Genomic DNA, 21,800 nt, shown 5'->3' on the forward strand with positions numbered 1-21,800 from the left:
AGCTGGTCCCAGTAGCATGATTATGGAGCCTTTTGGGAAGTCCCAGTCCAAGAGCTCTCATGGTATATGTGGAGCTCAGTTCTGTGCCATTCTGGGTAGAATTTTGTCAGTGTTTGTGAATGATTCTACTTCTGGCATGCAAATGACCAGCACCCAGTAAAGACATGCTCTGGGTTTGGGGCTTCTGTTATTCCAGGGTTTCACCTTTACTTCCAGTATTACTTCTGCACCTGGTACTGCTGAGCTTGGAGAATGGGCTGGAATGCAGGATGGGAGAACCCACTGGTGGAGCACCTGGCCATGGGCCTCAGAGAGGTTGGCTGGGTGGACTGAGGGGTTTCTAACTCAAAGTCACATGAGGATGAAGGCTGTTCTGCTGGGTCATCAGAAGCCTTTAAACCTTGTGATTTTGGAACTTCTGAGGGTAGGTAGGTTTCCCAGATGAGAAGAATGAAGACACATTTTGTTCTATAGTTTCCACAGGTCTTGGCGGGTTTTAGTCAACTCAGCCTTGTATATTTGGAGACTTACAATAGAGTCTTTTTTTCAGGATACTGCTAAAACCCTGGCAGTTACATCAGAGGAGGGGAAACTGCCAGCTGCTTGTTAAACTGGGGAAGTGGGAACACAGGTGTTAGTAATTGCATGATTCTTTATACTGTCTATAGTTTTACAAAAAAATCATGTGTATCTTCTGATTTTGTAAGAAATTCTTAAAATGTCCTACACAAGCCAAGCAGTTACCATTAAAATGGATAATAATAGCTTTTCCTTTTAGAAAAACAGCCCATGCCCTTAATTAGATCACTGTGTATTCCGCACAGCATCTGTTTGCAGGGTACTTGCTGGAAAGTCTACATGAGGGAGACTGAATAATAATGTCCTGCATCCTCCACCACTGCAGGTCCCAGATGTGGTCTGCCAGCACCACTCCAATTTCTGGTATTGGAACTTCTCCCTGGCCCCCCTCTGCAGTCATTAGGATAAGATCCCAGGTTGGCTAGTGTCTGCAAGTGAACATCAATGTGGGTCAAAGTCAAAGCGACTCACGAACCAGAGCATAATTTATCTACCCATGCAGGATGGCTTTTGAGGGGAGCTGCATTGTCTTTCTAGAAAGGTTGTTATCATAGTACCTTGGTCACAGTAGCAAAGCACATCCCAGAGTAATTGCATATATTAAATATGACTATAAGTGTGAAAGGAAAATAACACGGAATCTGGAACATGGCAAGTGCACAATCCATGACTGTTCATTTGGAAAAGATCTATGTCGGAGGCCTAGAATATTTTCCAGGTGGAAATGATATAAACGACTAGGGCATATGCCAGGCCTTCTGGCACAACCCGCCAAACATTTGCATGTTTCTTTGAGACATGACCAGAAAGGTTTGGGCTGATTCCACGTGGGTTCTGCACACCTCTCGTTGGGGGAGCTCCTGGACAGAGGCATAGAATTTGGTGAGACATTTCAGGGTGTTTCTAGAGTCCAGCCCTTGGTAGAAAAATCTTAAATTGTTTCCAGCACCTCTGCTGAGTGGGCATCCATCTGTTTGAACGTCATCACCAGAGGATCTCACTACTCTTATTTCTGATAATGAAACACTTGCCTCATTTGTACTTTATGCACAGAAAGCTCACCAGCTGCCGTTACTCCTCATAATTCTCAGAGTAATTGCATGATGGATGGATTGCATTAATTATAAATTGTTGGAGAAAAGTTGCTCACAAGATTTTTACCGTTTGAATCCGTTTCCTGGGACCGCAATAACAAAGAACCACAAACTGGGTGGCTTAAGACAACAGAAACGTATCGTCTCACAGTTCTAGAGGCTGGACATCAGAGTCTGGGAGCTGGCAATGCCATGCTCTCTGCAGGCGCTGGGGAAGCAGTCTTCCTCAGCTTCTGGTAGATCTTGCTGTTCCTTGGTTTGTAGATGCAGCACTTCCATCCCTGCCTCTGGAGTCACATGGCTTCTCCTCTGTGTGTCTGTGAGTCCATGTCTCTCCTTGTCTTACAGGGACACCTATCATATTGGATTTAAGTCCCAAGATACCCCAATATGACCTCATTCTAACCTGATTGACATCTGCAGTGGCCCTATTGCTAAAGATGATCACAAACTGAGGTACTGGGTATTGGGACTTTAGTGTATCGTCTGGAAGGAAACAATTCAACACATCACACCATTTAATCTGTTTTCCCATTTTCAAAAATCAACAAATAAATAAAGAGGTTCAGCCCCGCTGAGTCCCCAGAGAGAAGATGTCTCAGGAAGTGTTAAGAACTGGGGAGCTGTGAAGATGTTACCTGGAGTTCTTATTCCCAGTGGTATTACTGGAGGTTTACAGAAAGATACCACATTGCTATTAAATGATTGCTCAGTGCATGTTATGATTTTATTCCCTATAAGTTATTAGATTTTCTTTTGTTCAATTTGAGTTGCAATGCTGCAGTGTTTGTCAACCTTTTCAAGCCCATATAATACTTTTTTATTTTATCCTCTGTGTATCCCCACTAGCTAAACCGATTTTATTGAGCTTTGCTTTTGGAGTTTCTGTCAATAGACATTAGATCAACATGCTTGCCAGCTACAGTCTCTCTATTCTGAAGCCTTCTTCTGAGGGGCACGCTCCTCCTCTCCCCCTGGAGGTTTGCTGCAGGGTAGATGCTGCTGTGGTTTAGAGGGCTGTGAGCACAGAGCCTGTTTGAAGGGCTGCTCATAACCCTCTGCTGCACCTCAATGTAACAGTCCACCCTACACCTGAGGACAGGTGCCCTACAAGTTTAGTGAAGGCTGCTGCTTGGTAAGAGGTGATTGGGGGCGGGAGAGGGAGAGAGGCAGTTGAGCTGGAAGAGGAGGTGAGAAGCAGGGAAGATTGCCTTCCTCATCAGGATTATTCCAGGAGTTGAGTTGAGAGACATGGAGCACCACTCCCACATCCCAATCTCCTGAATTACTTGCCAGGCAGTTCTGTGGTAGGATTCTTGGTCTCCAGATGAATTGGAAAGAGATAGTCCCAAATGCGGGTGGCATGGGGACACTGGTACGTGGGAAGGCCGAGAGACAGACATCATTTATGTGATGGTTCACACAGAAGCTTTCGGGTATCACTGATACAGCATACTCACCTTCCGTGTTTGTGAGACAGAAACACCACTTCCAGATGACTGCAGGCTTTTCGGTTACTGTCTACACTACTTACCTGCCCTTCTTAACAGGCTAGATGGTTTTCAATCGGTATTAAAATGGTACAAAATTTTAAAAATAATTTTGTGAATTAATGAGTCAAGTCTGTGGTTATTAAAATAGTTTCAGCTATCACTGGTGAGATAAAATTTAAAAACAAATGGGCTATTACTGTTATAGTTTTACAGTTAACTTCTGGGAACTACCTTCCTTTTAGACAGCTCGTTAGCTACTTGGTATTCTTCTCTCAGTGGAGTCAGCTCTTGGCTGTAAGGAGAAACAAGAAAAATGGGATGAGTGATCAGGAAGTCTGGGAAAGCCAGGATATACTTTTCTCTTCTTTGGGAATTGCCTTTAAATCACGGGAAGAAAGCATTGCCCAAAGCCTTAGGTTTCTCTGAAAGAACAAGAGGGTTCACACTAGAACAATTTTCTATGTGTTAACATACTTTCCAGCCTTAGAAGCAATTCATAATGGCATGAGCTTGTTGGGCAGTTTAGTGCAGCCCTAGCATGGATTCCTACACTTTCCATTGTACCGCTTGTGACCACCACTCCCTTTGCTTTCATGATTAGCAAGATTTAGTGCCCACTGACACTTCTCATCTACCAGAAGAAAGGACTGTGCTATTGAGAGCCACAAAATCAGGATTTATCTGCTGTATTAAAATATAGAAACTGACTTGTCAAATTATCTAACAACTAATGATAGCAAATTATCATAATGTGGGCTCCACATAAAAACATAGGTACATATGCCGTACAAAAGCAGAGATGTTTATCGTAGACTATTTAAAACATGCAGAAAAGCCCCCAAAAAAGACTAAAATTACTTCTGATTCTACCATCTAGTGATAACCATTGGCATTTTGACATATATTATTCATACTCCCAATTGGAATTTTATTGCTCCTATTGTTTTGGGACATTTCCCCCTTAATATTGTTCATTAATGTTTTCTGAAGGTGTTATTTATTCTTCTAAAACTGATTTTAAATGACTACATAGTATTTCCTTGTATGGCTGTGACATGTTTTGTCTAACTAATCTAATTATTGGACATTTAGCTTGTCTCCAGTTTTTTGCCAGGATAAGTAATGCCTCAATCAGCATCTTAGTGTGAAACTGTTAGTGCACATCCTTATCAGATAATTGCTTTGTTGAGCTCTTGTCTCTATATTAGCTCTTTTCTCGATACATGTGTATTCACTTAGCAATAGCAATTTTAAGTTGTACTCCTGTATTATATTAAGGAAGATCTTGTTTTCTTTGTGCTCATTTCCATGAATCCAAGTGTATTTCCTCTTTTAAAAGCACTTCTTAAATTTAAGTAACTAGAATAAACTTAAAAATCATTATATTCAACTACAAAGCGCACTTGAGCATGGGACTGTGTGTTAATCATCTTGGGATACCATGACAAAATACCATAGACTGGTGACTCAAACTAGAGATATTTATTTTCTCACAGTTCTGGAGGCTAGAAGTTTAAAGTCAAAGTTCTGGTCAATTCAGATTCTGGTGAGGACTTTCTCCTGGGCTTTCAGATAGCTGTCTTCTCGCAGTGTTTTCACATGCCCTTTCATTGGTTCCTGCACACTCCTGGAGAGAAAGTGAGCTCTTTGGTGTCTCTTCTCATAAAGACACTAATTCTGTTGGATCAGGGCCCCACCCTTATGACCTCATTTAACCTTAATTACTTCCTTAGAGATTCCCATCTCCAAATATTGATAGAACCATGCTGGGAGTTAGAGCTTCAGTATAGGAATGAGGAGGGTGAAACATTCAGTTCATAGCATTCTGACCCTGTTTGCCCCAAATCCATATCCTTATCACATGCAAAATACATTCATTTCATCCCAACAGCCCCAAAATCTTAACTCAATCCAGGATCAACTTTATACTGCATAATAAGTTGCTGCAAACTTAATCTCTTAACATAACATGCATTTCTTAGCTCATTACATCTGAGTCTAGCTTCACTATGTCCTTGGCTCAGGGCAACCAAGATGTCAGCTAAGTTGAATTGCATTCTTGATCTTAGAATTCTCTTCCAAGCTCATGTGCTTATTGGCTAATTTTAGTTCCTTAATGTTGTAGGACAGAGTTCCTTGTTTTTTTTTGTTTTTGTTTTTTTTTTTTTGCTGGTTGTCAGCAGTGGCCTGTTCTCAGCTCCTCAGGGTTACTCAATGTCCTTTGCCACCTGGTCCTCTCACTTCTTTCACCAGAATATCTCTCTTTAAAGACTTTCACCTGATTATTCTGTATCACAAGGATAATCTACCTTGAAATATACTAATTCGTTCCCTTAATTGCATCTGCCAGTCAGTTTTCACTCACCCTTAAGAGGAAGAGAGTATACAAGGGCATGAGTACTGACATCACTTTAGAGTACATTGCCACAACCTATAAAGCTATACCTGATCAATCAGTCTTAGATATTACTGAGCTCCTTTCTTGGTGCATAATATTTTAGGTCTTATACCTTCCTTCCCCTTCTCTTGTCTCCCCTCTCACTTTAGATACATCACTTTTTAACAAAATTAAAGCCAGTAGGAAGGGTTTGTTACTATTTTATGTAAATTTGTGGGTGGTGGACATCTGCCATATTTTATAATTGCAGTCTCCATTGAACACTGTTGTGAGGAATTATCTGCCTAATGTTCCCTCTGCATTTCTCTATTATCTTCTAGCTTTTATTGTTGCTGTTGAGATGCCTGCTATATATAGACAAAATTTCCAGAATTCATATGTGGAAGGGCTATACTCAAACTTGTTTGAGACATGGCTTTTAGAAGAAAATTAAAGTTGAAGAAGTCATGAGGGAGAGAGAGATAGAGAGAGAGAGAGAGAGAGAGAGAGAGAGAGAGAGAGAGAGAGAGAGAGAGAGAGAGAGAGAGAGAGAACTCTTTTTCTCCACATGCACAGAAGAAAGTGGGGATACAGCAAGAAGGTGGCTGTCTGTAAGCCAGGAAGAGAGCCCCCACAGGAGTCTGGCCATGCTAGCATGCTGATCTCGGACTTTCAGCCTCCAGACTGTGAGAAAAAAAGTTTCTGTTATTTAAGCCACTCAATCAGTGAGTTTTTTACAGCAGCCTGAGCAGACTAACACAATGCCCAATGCTGTCCTGACTCCTTTGCATGTATCCTAGGTTCCCTCTCTGAGGGTTTAGGTCTGTTCTTTGTTTCTAGTGTTCTGAAACATGATAATGTATCTTGATGTCGTCATACTTAAAAATGTTCACTCAATGGACATTTTGAACTTGGAGATTCAGCTTTATTTACCTCAGGTCTAGATTATTTTTCTTGTGTTATTATAATGTCCTCCCAATGTTTTCTTTTGCTGGAACTCCTATTATTTGGGCTTTGGACATTTTTGTCTAACCCTTAATTATCTTGACCTTTTCTTCCTATTGTTCAACTTTAACATTTTTTTAAAGTCAGCTTCATCTTCCCAATTACTTTATTGAATTTATGTTTGGCTCTCATATTTTTAACTTCCAGGCGCTCTTAAATGCCATTATGATCATTATTAAATAGAATATTTTTCTTGTTTCATCTTGAAGTTTTCGTCTGCTTTCTGCATTGTTTTTATTCCCTCTGAGGTTTCTTTGTGAGGGGGAGGGTATTTGTTTGAAGTTTTCTCCATTTAGGAGTTTTTCCTCAATAGGGATTGAGCAGGAGATCAGGGTCAGCTGGTTTTCCACACAGAACTCCAGAAAATTTTCTGCATTTATCTCCTATCTCACGTGTACCTCCTTCATGCTGAAACCAATGTTTTCAAAACCTAAGCTTTCCTGGGTTTCTGGCCTGCAAAATGGCTTATTGCTCAGCACCCCTATCAACATTGTTTGAATCTGCCTCCTCTGCAAAGTAATCCCCATTTTTCTGCTTCCTTCTGTCTTTTTGCATGGTTGTTTCTGTAACAGATGTCCTCCAGTCTCAGTAAACAGACTTGTCTTTTAGGGGTTTTAGGGATTATTTTCAAGAGAAGGGCCCACAATCATGTCTCCTCTGTCATCTTGAATCCAAAAACACACAAGACCATTTTAGAACGTCTTTCTATTTCCCTGGGGGGAGGGCAGTTTTCTGAGTCCTTTGTCAAGATAATGGAGTTAAAGCCAGGAGAGGACCTTTGCACGTCACACAATGGATGTAGAAGAAAACTGGAAAAGCTCAATCCCACTGAGGATTTTTCCAAAGTGCAAAAAGTGGGCAAATGGTCTATATGAATTGCGGAATTTCCTGTTTGATGATGCCTGCTGCTTGTAACTAGTTTGTCAAAATTAGATTTCACAGAAACATTATGTTTTTATTACAATGTTAGAAATCTACAGTAAGACACACAAAGTGATTTGAAGTCCTCCGTCACACTGAATTTTTGTAAGCCATACTTGTTCAGCCTTGAGAAAAACAGAAAACTTGGCCATACTCTCTGGCCAGGATAACGTAACATGGGAATAACCATTTCAGATTTAAATTGGGGGTGGCAGAAGGCTGCCACTTAAAAAAAAAAAAATAATCAAGGTGAAGTCTAGCATTCCCCAGTGACCAAGGAGAGTTATCTGGGGCTTGGCTTCGGGCTTCTCCAGGGTTTGAAATGGTATTCAAGGTTAGTGAAGGAATAATGTTCTTGAAGAGGCTTAGTTGTTTTATGTTTGCTTTTTACTGAACTCAAATGAGTATGGTCTGCATTAGCAGGACTTGTGCAAATTGTGTGGAAGGGATTTAAAACAATTCTCTGCTTGTATGAAGAATGGCCCTGTGATTCCTGGCTCTTAAGGGTTCCTTGTGGGAGTCCTGGTGTAAAATGATCTTTTACATGCCTGGGTGGAACTGTGAGCCAACATCTGCATTTTTTAATAAACATTTTCTTGAAATTTTCTTCTTCAGCCTTTTAATAGTGCTAAGTAGATTGATTCATCATCTATACATACTAATACTTAGAGAAGGATTGTCAACATTTAAAATATGTATTTGAGGAGATTCTGTGGTGATTGCTGTGTAACTCTTTTAGAGTGAGGGTTCCCCACTTTCCTTCCAAACATTGTTTTCTGTTACAGGAAAATTCCCAGGAGTTCAGCGTACAGGTGCATCTGGGCAAGACAGCTTTTTCCTAGAGGCAGACCCTCCGGTGTGATTTTAAGCACTCAGAAAATGTCCCACCTCTCCAAGAAGTTCATTGACAATATTACCTCCTGATAAAGATTTTTATTGTGCATCTAGAGATAAATTTAGCCTCAGCCCCCTTAAGAAAGGAAACACACTAATGTAAATTTCCAAAGGCCTGATCGGGAATCTACTTCTCCGCATGTAAATGACAGAGAGGAGGAACAGGAGATGTCAATAAAACAGGAGGAAAGGGCTTGGTTAAAAGGAGGATTTTTTACAGTGAGACAAGCAATATAATTTGAAGACCACGAACTACTTAGCTGTCAGACTCAATTTCTAAAAGCCTGCAGACAGAAAGGCTGCAGAGACTAAGGAAAGCAAACTTCTCCTCCTGGTAAATTGTGCTGAGGGCAAACTCTGCAGATGGCCTAGGAACAGGACACTTTCCTGTCACACATGGTGAAAATTCAGATGACAGGAAGCAAGCAACCGGTCCTTGGAGTGTGGTTTTCCAGAACATCAGGTGAAATTGAACTCTGCTGTCCCTCTGCCTGCCCAGAGCAAGTTCCTCGGCACACTGGGGCCTGGGAATGGGACTCCTCATCTTGACAGGATGGCTCCAAACAGGAAGAATTCCTAGAAGTATTTGCTCACTCAGAGTTTCTAACAGTTAGGTAATATTTATTGTTTTGAGAGGGTGAAAGGGACAAAAACTTCTCAGATTCTTGAAAAGTAAGTAAGGATAGTTGTTAAAAGTATTATTTGAGAAGCAGAATCCCAACTTCTTTGTAATCCAGGAGAAAAGATTCTAGGTCATGACATTCTCCAGCTTTAAACTTTTCTTGCCGAGACCGGTTTGGCTCAATGGATAGAGCGTCGGCTTGGGGACTGAAGGGTCCCGGGTTCGATTCCGGTCAAGGGCATGTGCCTTGGTTGTGGGCATATCCCCAGTGGGGGGTGTGCAAGAGGCAGCTGATTAATGACTCTCTCTCATCGGTGTTTCTAACTCTCTGTCTCTCTCCCTTCCTCTCTGTATAAAATCAATAAAATATATTTAAAAAAACCAAAAAACTTTTCTTTAAGAACTCCCCTAAAAAATAAACAAACAAACAAAAAAAACTACCCTTTTTCTACAATGGTGGTTATTTACATATATGAGACTGATTTTTAAAAATATATATTTTATTGATTTTTTTACAGAGAAGGATAGAGAGTTAGAAACATCAATGCGAGAGAATCATCAATCAGCTGCCTCTTGCACACCCCGTACTGGGGATGTGCCCGCAACCAAGGTACATGCCCTTGACCAGAATCAAACCCAGGACCTTTCAGTTCCCAGGTCAACGCTCTATCCACTGAGTCTCGGTTTCGGCGAGACTGATTTTTTTTTAAAAAGTTCTTCCCTGACAAATGTGTTTGCATGCACACATATGTACACTCTTTACTTATAACTTTTAGGAGCCTTTAACATTTTTATATAAAGCACTTGACCTGCCTAGCTGGAGTGGCTCAGTGGTTGGGTATTGACCCATGAACCAGGAGGTCACGGTTCAATTCCCTATCAAGGCACATGCCTGGATTATTGGCTGGATCCCCAGTGGGGCATGCAGGAAGCAGCCAATCAATGATTCTCTCTCAGCATTGATGTTTCTAGCTCTCTTTACCTCTCTGAAATTAATAAAAAATATTTTTAAAAAAGAACTTGACCTATAGGACAAATTTTAATTCCATAAGCTTTCATCTAGATCTTTCATAATCTGGCCCCCATGGTGCTTCTCCATTAAGGAATTATTCTGTGATGCAAGATAGTGCCTGGAGAAGAGGCTGAATTCTAAGCCAAAGTAATGTGTAATAGTCCCCAGACACTATGTCCGGGAAGATATCATGAGGTAATATGTGAAGTACTGACGTGGGCATTAAGTTCTCTCATTTAACCAGTTTTGTAACTCTTAATTGTGCAATTCAGTGGGGATATCATTTATTCTTTTGGGGTATCAATTTCCTCATCTGCATGACTAAGGGTGGTTCAGTAATCTCTCTCATTTCTCTTCCTTTTGAGTTTCTAGACTTTATGATTCCAGGTTATCACCACCTCATATAGGACAAGACCCACCCCCAGGAATCATTTATTAGGCTACTTACAATGCGAAGACATTGTAGAGGATCCCAAACTGTAGAGTACAGGACCCCGACAACCTTGTCCAGAGGCAGGTCCAGGATGTTTTGAGTATAAATAACTTCTATGACAAGTCAGTGTCTATCTCTAATTCTTCCCTCTTCTGGGTCCCTTTCTCTGGTCCTTTGAGTTCTTGGTCAAGTGTAACCACTGACATCCCAGCATTTGCTTACTCTCTGCTCCATTCACTTCTTTTTGTGTGGGTTCCCTTAACATGTGTTTTTAAATTATAGTTGGCACACAATATTATATTAATTTAGGTGTACAGCATAGTGATTAGACATGTATATACCTTATGAAGTAATCACCGTGATAAGTCTAGTCCCCATCTGACGGCATACATGGTTATTACAATATTACTGGCTATATTCCTTATGCTGTACTTTACATCCCCATGACTATTTTATTAACTGGCAATTTGTACTCCTTGATCCCTTCACTTGTTTTCCCATCCCTGACTTCCCTGCATTTGCTTCCTTTGAGAAGTAGATTTCTTGCCCCCAATTCATGTGTCAACATGCCCTTCCAGTCATATCCCCTCTTGGCAGAGATGTCTTGCCTGCCTGACTCATCTTGCCTTGCTCCTTTGGCTGCTGGCTCCTCTGGACACCCTTACCTCAATATGACATATAGATATGGCCTGAGGATGATTTGGCCTGAAGGTGACCGACCATTTCTCCTTAAGTGCATCTCTCTTTCTTAGTCTGCTTGGACTTCCATAACAGAATTCACAGACTAGAGGACTTAATTGACACTTATTTCTCTCCGTTCTGGAAGCAGGGAGTCAGATCGGGGTGCCAGCATGGTTGGGTTCTGATGAAAGCTCTCCTTCTGGCTTGCAGATGGCCACCTTTTCACTATGTGTCCTGGGGGAGGGAGAGGGGCATCTGGTTTCCCCTTTTCTTATAAGAATACCATTATCAGTATTGGGGCCCCACCCTCATGACCTTATCTAATTCTAATTCTCTTTCAAAGGCTCCATCTCCAAACGCCATCTCATTGGGCCTCGAGGGCTTCAATGTATGACGACATCTCTGACCACAGAAAAAAAAGATAAGAAGTGACTGTCAAAGGGAAAGATAGAGAATTTGGGGCAAGGCTAGAAGGTGAGAAGAAGTAAGGAGCCTGAGAATATTTGAATTTTCATTTGCCAACTTATTTCCACAGTTTTTAATTTTAGCTTTAGAGAACATTTCTTGACCTCCATTCAAGCACCCTGATGAACGTGTGATTTTCACACCGGAACATCTTCTAAGTTGAGAGGAGAGGGTTTCTGGGGAAATGCGGGCCTTCATTTGGAATCACATGCAGTGGAGTTGGTGGCAGTAATTGAAATAGACATTCTTTAATTATCCTCCTCCAGATTCCATAGACCTATCCTTTTAAAGACTCACATACAAATTTCATGCATCCTCTGGCAATGTGGTGGCTGGACACAGAATCTGTCATAGGCATGAATGAGATCTCTAAATAATTCCATCCTTGGCCTTAGCAGAGCAGAGTGTTTCCATGTGGCTGCCTTTCGGAAGAAGGTCAAGATGAGCAGAGACCACCAAGCACAATTCAAGAAGGATATTAGATTTCACTGGGGCCAGGAGCTCAGAAGTGAGTTATGAGAGTTTTGTTTACTATATCCTCTGGCTATATTCTTAATTAGGTGGAACTGATAAGCTTGATAAATTCTGAACTATTGCTTTCTGTTTGCCAATAACAAAATATTACTGTGTAGGATGTGAGTTATTTTCCGCATCAAACCCTTTCTATTTTCCTGAAGACATCATTAGTTTCCATTTCAATGGATCTTTTGTTCAGAGGGGGAAGAATGTCCTTTTTACCTTTTTTAATTAAAGCACCTTGGTGACTAATATACAATTTCTTTAAACTTTCCTATGAATTCCATTCTCTATACTTCCTTCTCTTCAAGGTTCCCAGGTTTTGTTCTCTCAGGTAATAATTAGATCAATCAAGGGACTCAGACACAGTTTATTTTTTCCCCCCAACTCTCACTAGCCTTTCTTACTTTATAATTTCTTTCTTTCTCTCCCTCTCTTCTCTCCCTTTTTTCCTTCCTTCCTCCCTTCCTCCCTTCCTTCCTTCCTTCCTTCCTTCCTTCCTTCCTTCCTTCCTTCCTTCCTTCTTTCCTTCCTTCCTTCCTTCCTTCCTTCCTTCCTTCCTTCCTTCCTTCCTTCCTTCCTTCCTTCCTTTCTTCCTTCTTTCCTTCCTTCCACTGTGACTTAAGCAAATCCTACTCTCACAGATCTCATACCTATAAACATTATATTCCTGTTTTTAAATAGTGAGAAGCTATATGGAAGTATTTTAAGGGCCTTCAAACTACCAGCAGTAACAGCAAGAACAACAACAACAAAAAACATAAAAAGAGAATATGTGTTTATGTTTAAGAAGTAATTGCATACATCAGTTTATACATATAATTAAACAAACATGACATATTGAAGTATTTTCTTAGTGATGTCCTATAATTATATCTTAATGAAATATTTAGTCATGTTTTAACAGGTCCAAGAATAATTATTTTACTGTTCTTTTTGGAATGTGAACTTAGAAGTCTAAGAGTTCAATTAATTATCTTAGTTGAAACAGTTTGAATGTAGAAGGAATTTTTTTCCAGGATAGTGTAAATGTTGATTTAAGTCAATTGCTGCAGGCTAGGAAGATATCCGTTAGCTAAGCCCCTGATTCAAAAACACTGTATCTAGGAATAATATTCCAAGTAATTATATCTAGCAAATGAACCAACTCATTGAGAGGTAAAAGGAAGCATCTAGATTTTAGAAATGTACAGCAAATGGGATTGCCTAGAATATGTCTGGGAAGGAATAAATTAGTAACTATTCAAGGATGAGGTACATGAGTTGTAGTAACTTACTCTCAAAACAGAAGGATGTGAAATAGTAGGATATTTTCTGTGGTATCACCATGTCTTCCTGTAGCTGGGCTACTTTGAGGAAAATATATGAGAAGGTTGAAATAGAAAAATATAGGGAAAGAAAATAAAACTAAAAGTTAGAAATGGCAAATATATGGTTAAATATAAAAGATCATATAAATTTAGTTTTAGTTCTTCAAAAACACAATTAAAATTGTTTAAAGCAATAATTATTCACTGAATTATTGGGTTTATAATATGCATATAGCAGGTCCTCTAAAGCATTATTTCATTCAATGTCATTGTATTATGACATTGATAAGATACTGTAGGGCCTTACCTCTGGTTTGTATCAGTTACCTATGGTAAAATTGGCTTTATTATACACTAGAGGCCTGGTGCATGAAATTCGTGCATGGTCGGGGGGAGTGTCCACCAACCCAGCCTGCACCCTCTCCAATCTGGGACCCTTGAGGGATATCCCACTGGGATCAGTCCTAAACAGACAGTCGGACATCCCTCTCACAATCCAGGACTGCTAGATCCCAACTGCTCGCCTGCTTGCCTTCCTGATTGCCTCTAACTGCTTCTGCCTGCCAGCCTAATCACCTCCTAACCACTCTCCCGCCAGCCTGATCAATGCCTAACTGCTCCCCTGCTGGCCTAGTTGTCCCCAACTGGCCTCCCCTGCAGGCCTGGTTGCCCCCAACTGCTCTTCCCTACAGGCCTGGTCGCCCCCAACTTCCTCCTATGCTGGCTCGGTCACCCCTAATTGCCCTCCCCTGAAGGCCTGATTGCCTATAACTGCCCTCCGTTGGAGGCCTGGTGCCTCCCAACTGCCCTCCCCTGCTAGCCTGATCATCCACAACTACCCTCCCCTGTCAGCCATCTTGTGTCCACATGGGGGTAGCCATCTTCCACCACATGGGGGTGGCCATCTTGTGTGTTAGAGTTATAGTCAATTTGCATTTTATTTTTTTATTATATAGGAGGATCATTTTGCCTAAAGTCATAGGACCCATCAATGACATTAGGTGAGGACTTACTGTACATGTAATATGCATAGCAACAGTAATATGAAGGAGGAAATGAAAATATTAAAGCAAAAGTTTTGTATTTTATCAGAATTAAGTCAGATTCAAACTTGAGTAGATTGTTATTATTTAAGATTCATATTGTAGTCCCTATAGTAGCCATGAAGAAAATAGACTTAAAAAGAGAGATAAGAAATAAAGGGGAATTAAATTAGCACACTCCAAAACATCTATTTAATACAAAATAAAGTAGTAAAGGAGAAATGGGGGGACAAAAAAGAACTGACAAATGGAAAAAATTGGCAGAGTGCTGAAATGGATAAAGAAGCAAGATCTAAATATACGGTCTGCAACAAATACACTTTAGGGTCTAAGGACATATAAAATGAAAACAAAAATATAGGAAAACTATTCCATGCAAATAGTAACCATAATAGAACTTGAGTGGTTATATTTATATCAGATAAAATAGACTTTAGTCAAAAAGTATTATTAGACACAGAGAGGGACATTTTACAATGATGAAAGAATCAATACATGAAGATACAACAAGCATACCAGTGCTCCCAAAATATATGAACCAAAATCTGACAGAAGGAAAGGAGAAATGAGCCAAAATGACAGAAGGAAAGGAGAAATGTCAAATTCAACAATATGAGATGGGGATTTCAAAACTTCCCTTTTAATAATTGAGAGAATAACTAAATATAGAATCAGTAAAGATAAGAAGACTTGAATGACATTATAAAACTTGTCCTAAATGGAATAAAATGACATTTATAGAACACTATACCTAACAGTAGCATAATATATATTCTTTTCAAGTACAAAAGGAATAGTTTCCAGGACAGACTATATGTTATGCCATGAGACAAATCTTAATGCATTTAAAAGGACTGCAACCCTTAAACCATACCAGAATTAATGTAGAAATCAACAACAGAAATAAATTTTGCTATTCACCAAATACTTATGAAAAAATATATAAAATACTTATGAAAAAAATTAACAAAAGAAGGGCAAAACATTGAAAATTGTAAAACAATGATAACAGAAATGTAAGAAGATCAAATAAATAGAGAGATATTCCATGTTTATGAATTAGAACATTTATTATTGTTAACTTGATAATTCTCCCCAAATTCATCTATGGTCTCAACACTATCGATGTTGAAATATCTGCAGGCTTTTTTCTTTTTTAGGGAAATTGGCAAAAGGATCCTAAATGTATATGAAAATGCAAAGGACCAAATAGCCAAAACAATTTTGGAAAAGAACAAATTTGGACAACTTACCCTACCAACTTTAAAACTCAAAATAAATGTATATCAACTAAGACTATAGTATTAGCAAAGGAAAAACATATAGATTAATGGAACACAATTTACCATGCAGAAATAAACTCTTACATTTATGGTTTACTGACTTTTGGCAAGAATACAAAGGCAGTTTAGTGGGAGAATGGACATTCTTCCCAACAAATGGTGTTGTAACAATTTATTTTTTCCATAGGGAAAAAGTAAACTATGACCAAAATTATACACCATACACAAAAAATGAACTTAAAATAGATCATAGATTCAGATGTAAAACTTACAACTCTAAAACTTCTAGAAGAAAATGTAAGAGAAAACCTTTGCTACCTTGAGCTAGCCAATGGTTTCTTTTTTTTTTAATTTTTATTTATTTATTAAATTATTATCTGTGTACATATTTTAACATTGCCCCCCCCCCCACATACCCTCCCTCCCCAGAGTTTTGTGTCCATTAGTTGTACTTATATGCATGTATACAAGTCCTTCGGTTGATCTCTTATTTCTCCCAAATCTCCCTACTCTCCCTGCTGTAATTTTACAGTCTGCTTGTTGCTTTACTGTCTTTATATCTATCTTTTGGTTTGTCAGTTTATAATGTTTTTTAATGTCCATAAATGAGTGAGGCCATGTGGTATTTCTTTTTTATTGACTGGCTTATTTCACTCAGCATGATATTCTCTAGTTCTATCCAGGTTGCTGCAAATGATGAGAATTCCTTCTTTTTTATGGCAGCATAGTATTCCATTGTGTAGATGTACCATCATTTTTTGATCCAATCATCTGCTGACAAGCACCTAGGCTGTTTCCAGATTCTAGCTATTGTAGATTGTGCTGCTATGAACATAAGGGTGCATATATCCATTCTGATTGGTGTTTCTAGTTTCTTGGGATATATTCCTAGGAGTGGGATTACTGGGTCAAATGGGAGTTCCATTTTCAGTTTTTTGAGGAAACTCCACACTGTTCTCCTCAGTGGTTGCACCAGTCTGCATTCCCACCAGCAGTGCACGAGGGTCCCTTTTTCTCCACAACCTCGCCAACACTTGTCATTTGTTGATTTGTTGATGTTGGCCATTCTGACAGGTGTGAGATGGTACCGCATTGTTGTTTTGATTTGCATCTCTCGGATAATTAGTGACTTTGAGCATGTTTTCATGTGCCTTTTGGCCTTCCTTCTGTCTTCTTTTGAAAATATTCTATTTAGATCCATTGCCCATTTTTTAATTGGATCATTCATCTTCCTTTTATTTAGTTGTATAAGCTGTTTGTAGATGTTGGAGATTAAACCTTTATCAGTGGTAACATTTGCAAATATGTTCTCCCACACAGTGGGCTTTCTTGTTGTTTTGTTGATGGTTTCTTTTGCTGTAAAAAAGGTTTTTATTTTGATGTAGTCCCATTTGTTTATTTTCTCTTTAGCTTCCATTGCCCTAGGGGCAGTATCAGTGAAGAAGTTCTTTTGGCATACGTCTGAGATTTTGTTGCCTGTGGATGCTTCTAGTATTTTTATGGTTTCCCGTCTAATGTTTAAATCTTGTATCCATTTTGAGTTTATTTTTGTGCATGGTGTAAGTTGGTGATCTAGTTTCATTTTTTTGCATGTATCTGTCCAATTTTCCCAACACCATTTATTGAAGAGACTGTCTTGATTCCATTGTATATTCGTGTGTCCTTTGTCAAATATTAATTGAGCATAGTGATTTGGGTTGATATCTGGGTTCTCGATCCGATTCCATTGATTTATATGTCTGTTTTTGTGCCAGTACCAGGCTGTTTTGAGAACAATGGCTTTGTAATACAGTTTGAAGTCTGGTATTCAGATCCCTTCTACCTTACTCTTCTTTCTCAGGATTGCTGTGGCTATTCGGGGTCTTTTATTAGGAATAAACTTAACTAAGGAAGTAAAGGACCTATACGCAGAAAACTACACAACACTGAAAAAAGAGATAGAGGAAGATGTAAACAGATGGAAGAACATACCATGTTCATGGATTGGTAGAATCAACATCATCAAAATGTCCATACTTCCTAAAGCAATCTATAGGTTCAATGCACTCCCCATTAAAATACCAACGGCATATTTCACTGACCTAGAAAGAACTCTCCAAAAGTTCATTTGGAACAATAAAAGACGCCAATGGTTTCTTAATAGACACCAAAGTTACCTTTCATTTAAAAAATTGATAAATTGAACTCCATCAAATTTAAATACCTTTGCTCTTCAAAAGCTACATTAAGAAAATAAAAAGACAAGGCACAGATTAAGACAAATGATTTGCAAATCTGATAAAGGAATTGTACTCAGAAAATACAGAGAGTATATATATATATATATATATATATATATATATAATTTTTTCTGCAAATTATATATTTGTAATATCTGATAGAGAGCTCATATATGGACTATATATTTTTTAAAAGTATTTTTACTTTTTTTTATTAAGGTATTACATATATGTTCTTATCCCCCCATTGCCCCTCCCCCCACCCCCAGCAACCCCCCACTCATGCCCTAACCCCTCTTGTGTCTGTGTCCATTACTTAGGCTTATATGCATGCATACAAGTCCTTTGGTTGATCTCTGCCCATTAACCCCACCCTCCCCAACCTTCCCTCTGAGGTTTAACAGTCTGATCGATGCTTCTCTGTCTCTGGATCTGTTTTTGTTCCTCAGTTTATGTTGTTCCTTATATTCCACAAATAAGTGAGATCATATAATATTTATCTTTTTCTGACTGGCTTATTTTGCTTAGCATAATGCTCTCCAGTTTCATTCATGCTGTTGCAAATGGTAAGAATCCCTTCTTTTTTACTGCTGCTTAGTATTCCATTGTGTAGATGTACCATGGTTTTTTAATCCATTCATCTGCTGATGTACACTTAGGCTATTTCCAAATTTTAGCTATTGTAAATTATGCTGCTATGAACATATGGGTGCATATATCCTTTCTGATTCATGTTTCTTATGTCTTGGGATATATTCTTAGAAGTAGAATCACTGGGTCAAAAGGGAGTTCTGTTTTTAGTTTTTTGAGGAAACTCCATACTGCTCTCCACAGTGGCTGCACTAGTCTGCATTCCCACCAGCAGTGCAAAGGGTTGCTTTTTCTCCATATCCTCGCCAGCACTTGTTGTTGATTTATTGATGATAGCCATTCTGACAGGCATGAGATGATACCACATGTTGTTTTGATTTGCATCTCTCAGATGATTTGTGACTTTGAGCATGTTTTCATATGTCTCTTGGCCTTATGTCCTCTTTCAAAAAGTATCTATTTGGGTCTGTTGCTCATTTTTTATTGGGTTGTTTATCTACCTTTTGTTAAGTTGTATGAGTTTTCTGTAAATGTTGAAGATTAAATCATTGATAACATTGGCAAATATAATATGTTCTCCCATGCAGTGGGCTTTCTTGTTGTTTTGTTGATGGTTTCCTTTGCTGTACAGAAGCTTTTTATTTTTATGTAGTCCCATTTGTTTATTTTCTCCTTAGTTTCTATTGCCCTAGGATCTGTATCAGTGAGTATATTTTTTCTGCATATGTCTGAGATTTTGCTGCCTATGGATTCAGAGTTTTCAGAGTACAGGTCTTTTACCTCCTTAGTTAAGTTTATTCCTAGATATCTTTTTTTTTTTTTGGTGCCATGGTAAATGGGATTTTTTTTTTTTAGTCTCTCTTTCTGTAAGTTCACTATTGGTGTATACAAAAGCCATAGATTTCGTGGCATTAATTTTGTATCCTGCTACATTGCTGAATTCATTTAATAAGTTTAGTAATTTTTTGATGGAGTCTTTAGGGTTTTCTATGTACTGTATTGTGTCATCTGTGAGTAATGACAGTTTTACATCTTCTTTTCCAATTTAGATACCTTTTATTTATTTCTTCTTATCTAATTGCTATGGCTAGCACTTCCAATACTATGTCGAACAGGAGTGGTGAAAGTGGTCATCCATGTCTTGTTCCTGTTTTTAGGTGAAATGGTTTTAGTTTTTGCCCATTGAGTATGTTGGCTGTAGGTTTTACATATAATGCTTTTATTATGTTAGGTTTGATCCCTCTATTCCCATTTTGCTGAGAGTTTTTATCAAGAAAGGGTGTTGGATTTTGTCAAATGCTTTTTCTGCATCAGTATGTGATTTTTATCTCTCAATTTGTTTATGTGCTGTATCATACTTATTGATTTGCAGATATTGTACCATCCTTGCATTCCCCGGATAAATCCTACTTGGTCATGGTGTATGATCTTTCTGATGTAATGCTGGATCTGATTTGCTAGAATTTTGTTGAGGATTTGGCATCTAGTTTCAAGAGGGATATTGGCCTGTAATTATCTTTCATTGTGTTGTCTTTATCTGGTTTTGGTATTAGGGTGATGCTGGCTTCATAGAATGAGCTTGGAAGTATTCCATTCTCTTCAATTTCTTTGAATAGTCTGAGGGGGTTAGGTTTCAGTTCTTCTTTGAATGTTTGGTAAAACTCCCCTGTGAAGCCATCTGGCCCCGGGCTTTTGTTTGCTGGAAGCTTTTTGATGACTTCTTCAATTTCCTCTATAGTTATCAGCTTATTGAGATTTTTAGATTCCTTCTGATTGAGTTTTGGAAGGTTGTATTTTTCTAGAAATATGTCCATTTCCTCTCAGTTGTCTAGTTTATTGAAATAGAGTTGTTCATAGTATTTTTTTTTAAACAATCCTTTGTATTTCTGTGGGATCTGTTGTTATTTCGCCTCTTTCATTTCTGATTTTGTTTATTTGGGTCCTCTCTCTTTGCTTCTTGATGAGCCTGGCTAAAGGTTCATCAATCTTGTTCATATTTTCAAAGAACCAGTTCTTGGTTTCATTGATATTATGTATTGTTTTTTTGTTTGTTTTGTCTCTATGTCATTTATTTCTGCTCTGATATTTATTATCTCCTTCATTCTGCTCACCTTGGGTTTTTCTTGTTGCTCTCTTTCTAATTCTTTAAGTTGTAGAGTTAGATGATTTATTACCATTTTTTCTTGTTTTTGGAGTTAGGCCTGTAGAGCTATAAACTTTCCTCTCAGGACTGCTTTCACTATGTCCCAAATATTTTTGAATTATTGTGTTTTCATTGTCATTCATTTCTAGGATGTTTTTAATTTCTTCGTTGATCTCTTTGGTAACCCAATGATTGTTTAATAGCATACTGTTCAGCTTCCAAGTGTTTGAATTTTTTATTGTTTTTATTATAGCTTCTTTCTTTCTTTTTTTAATATATTTTATTGATATTTTTACAGAGAGGAAGGGAGAGAGATAGAGAGCTAGAAACATCGATGAGAGAGAAACATCGACCAGCTGCCTTCTGCACACCCCCTACCGGGGATGTGCCCGCAACCAATGTACATGCCCTTTGACCGGAATCAATCCCGGGACCTTTCAGTTCGCAGACCGAAGCTCTACCACTGAGCCAAACCGGCCTCGGCTATTATAGCTTATTTCTAATATTATGTCATTGTGGTCTGAGAAGATGCTTGATGTGATATCAATCTTCTTGAATTTGGAGAGACTTTGCCTGTGACCCAATATGTGGTTTATCTTTGAAAATGTCACAATACTCTGCAGCTGAGAGCCCTGATTTTATCATTCTCCAGGCATTCTCTGCCCTTCCCAGCTGCAAATTTTCTCAACAGCTGTGTCTACTTCACCAATTCGTGTTGGATGTATTTTACTTAGTTGTTCATTCTATCTACTCCAGGACAAGGCTTGGGACATGTCCATCTATTCTGCTGCCATTTTGTCTTTTCCTGGACTATATATTTTTAATTCTCTTAAACTAAAAAGTCAATAACCCAATTAAAAATTGACAGAAGATTTAAATAGTCACTTCACCAAAGAAGATATGCAAATTACTAACAAATACTTGAAAAGGTGCTCAACTTCGTTAGTTAATGGGGAAATACAAATTAAAAACATAGTAAGATACCACTACACACCCACTCAAATGGTTAGAATAAAAAAGCCTAACAATTCTGAGTGATAAGGATGTGGAAAAACTGGAACCCTAATACATTGTTGATGGATATGTAAGATGGTACAGCTACTTGAGTAAACAATTTTG

The sequence above is a fragment of the Pipistrellus kuhlii genome, unplaced genomic scaffold, assembly GCF_014108245.1.
Source record: "Pipistrellus kuhlii isolate mPipKuh1 unplaced genomic scaffold, mPipKuh1.p scaffold_m20_p_2, whole genome shotgun sequence".
NCBI lineage: Eukaryota > Metazoa > Chordata > Mammalia > Chiroptera > Vespertilionidae > Pipistrellus > Pipistrellus kuhlii.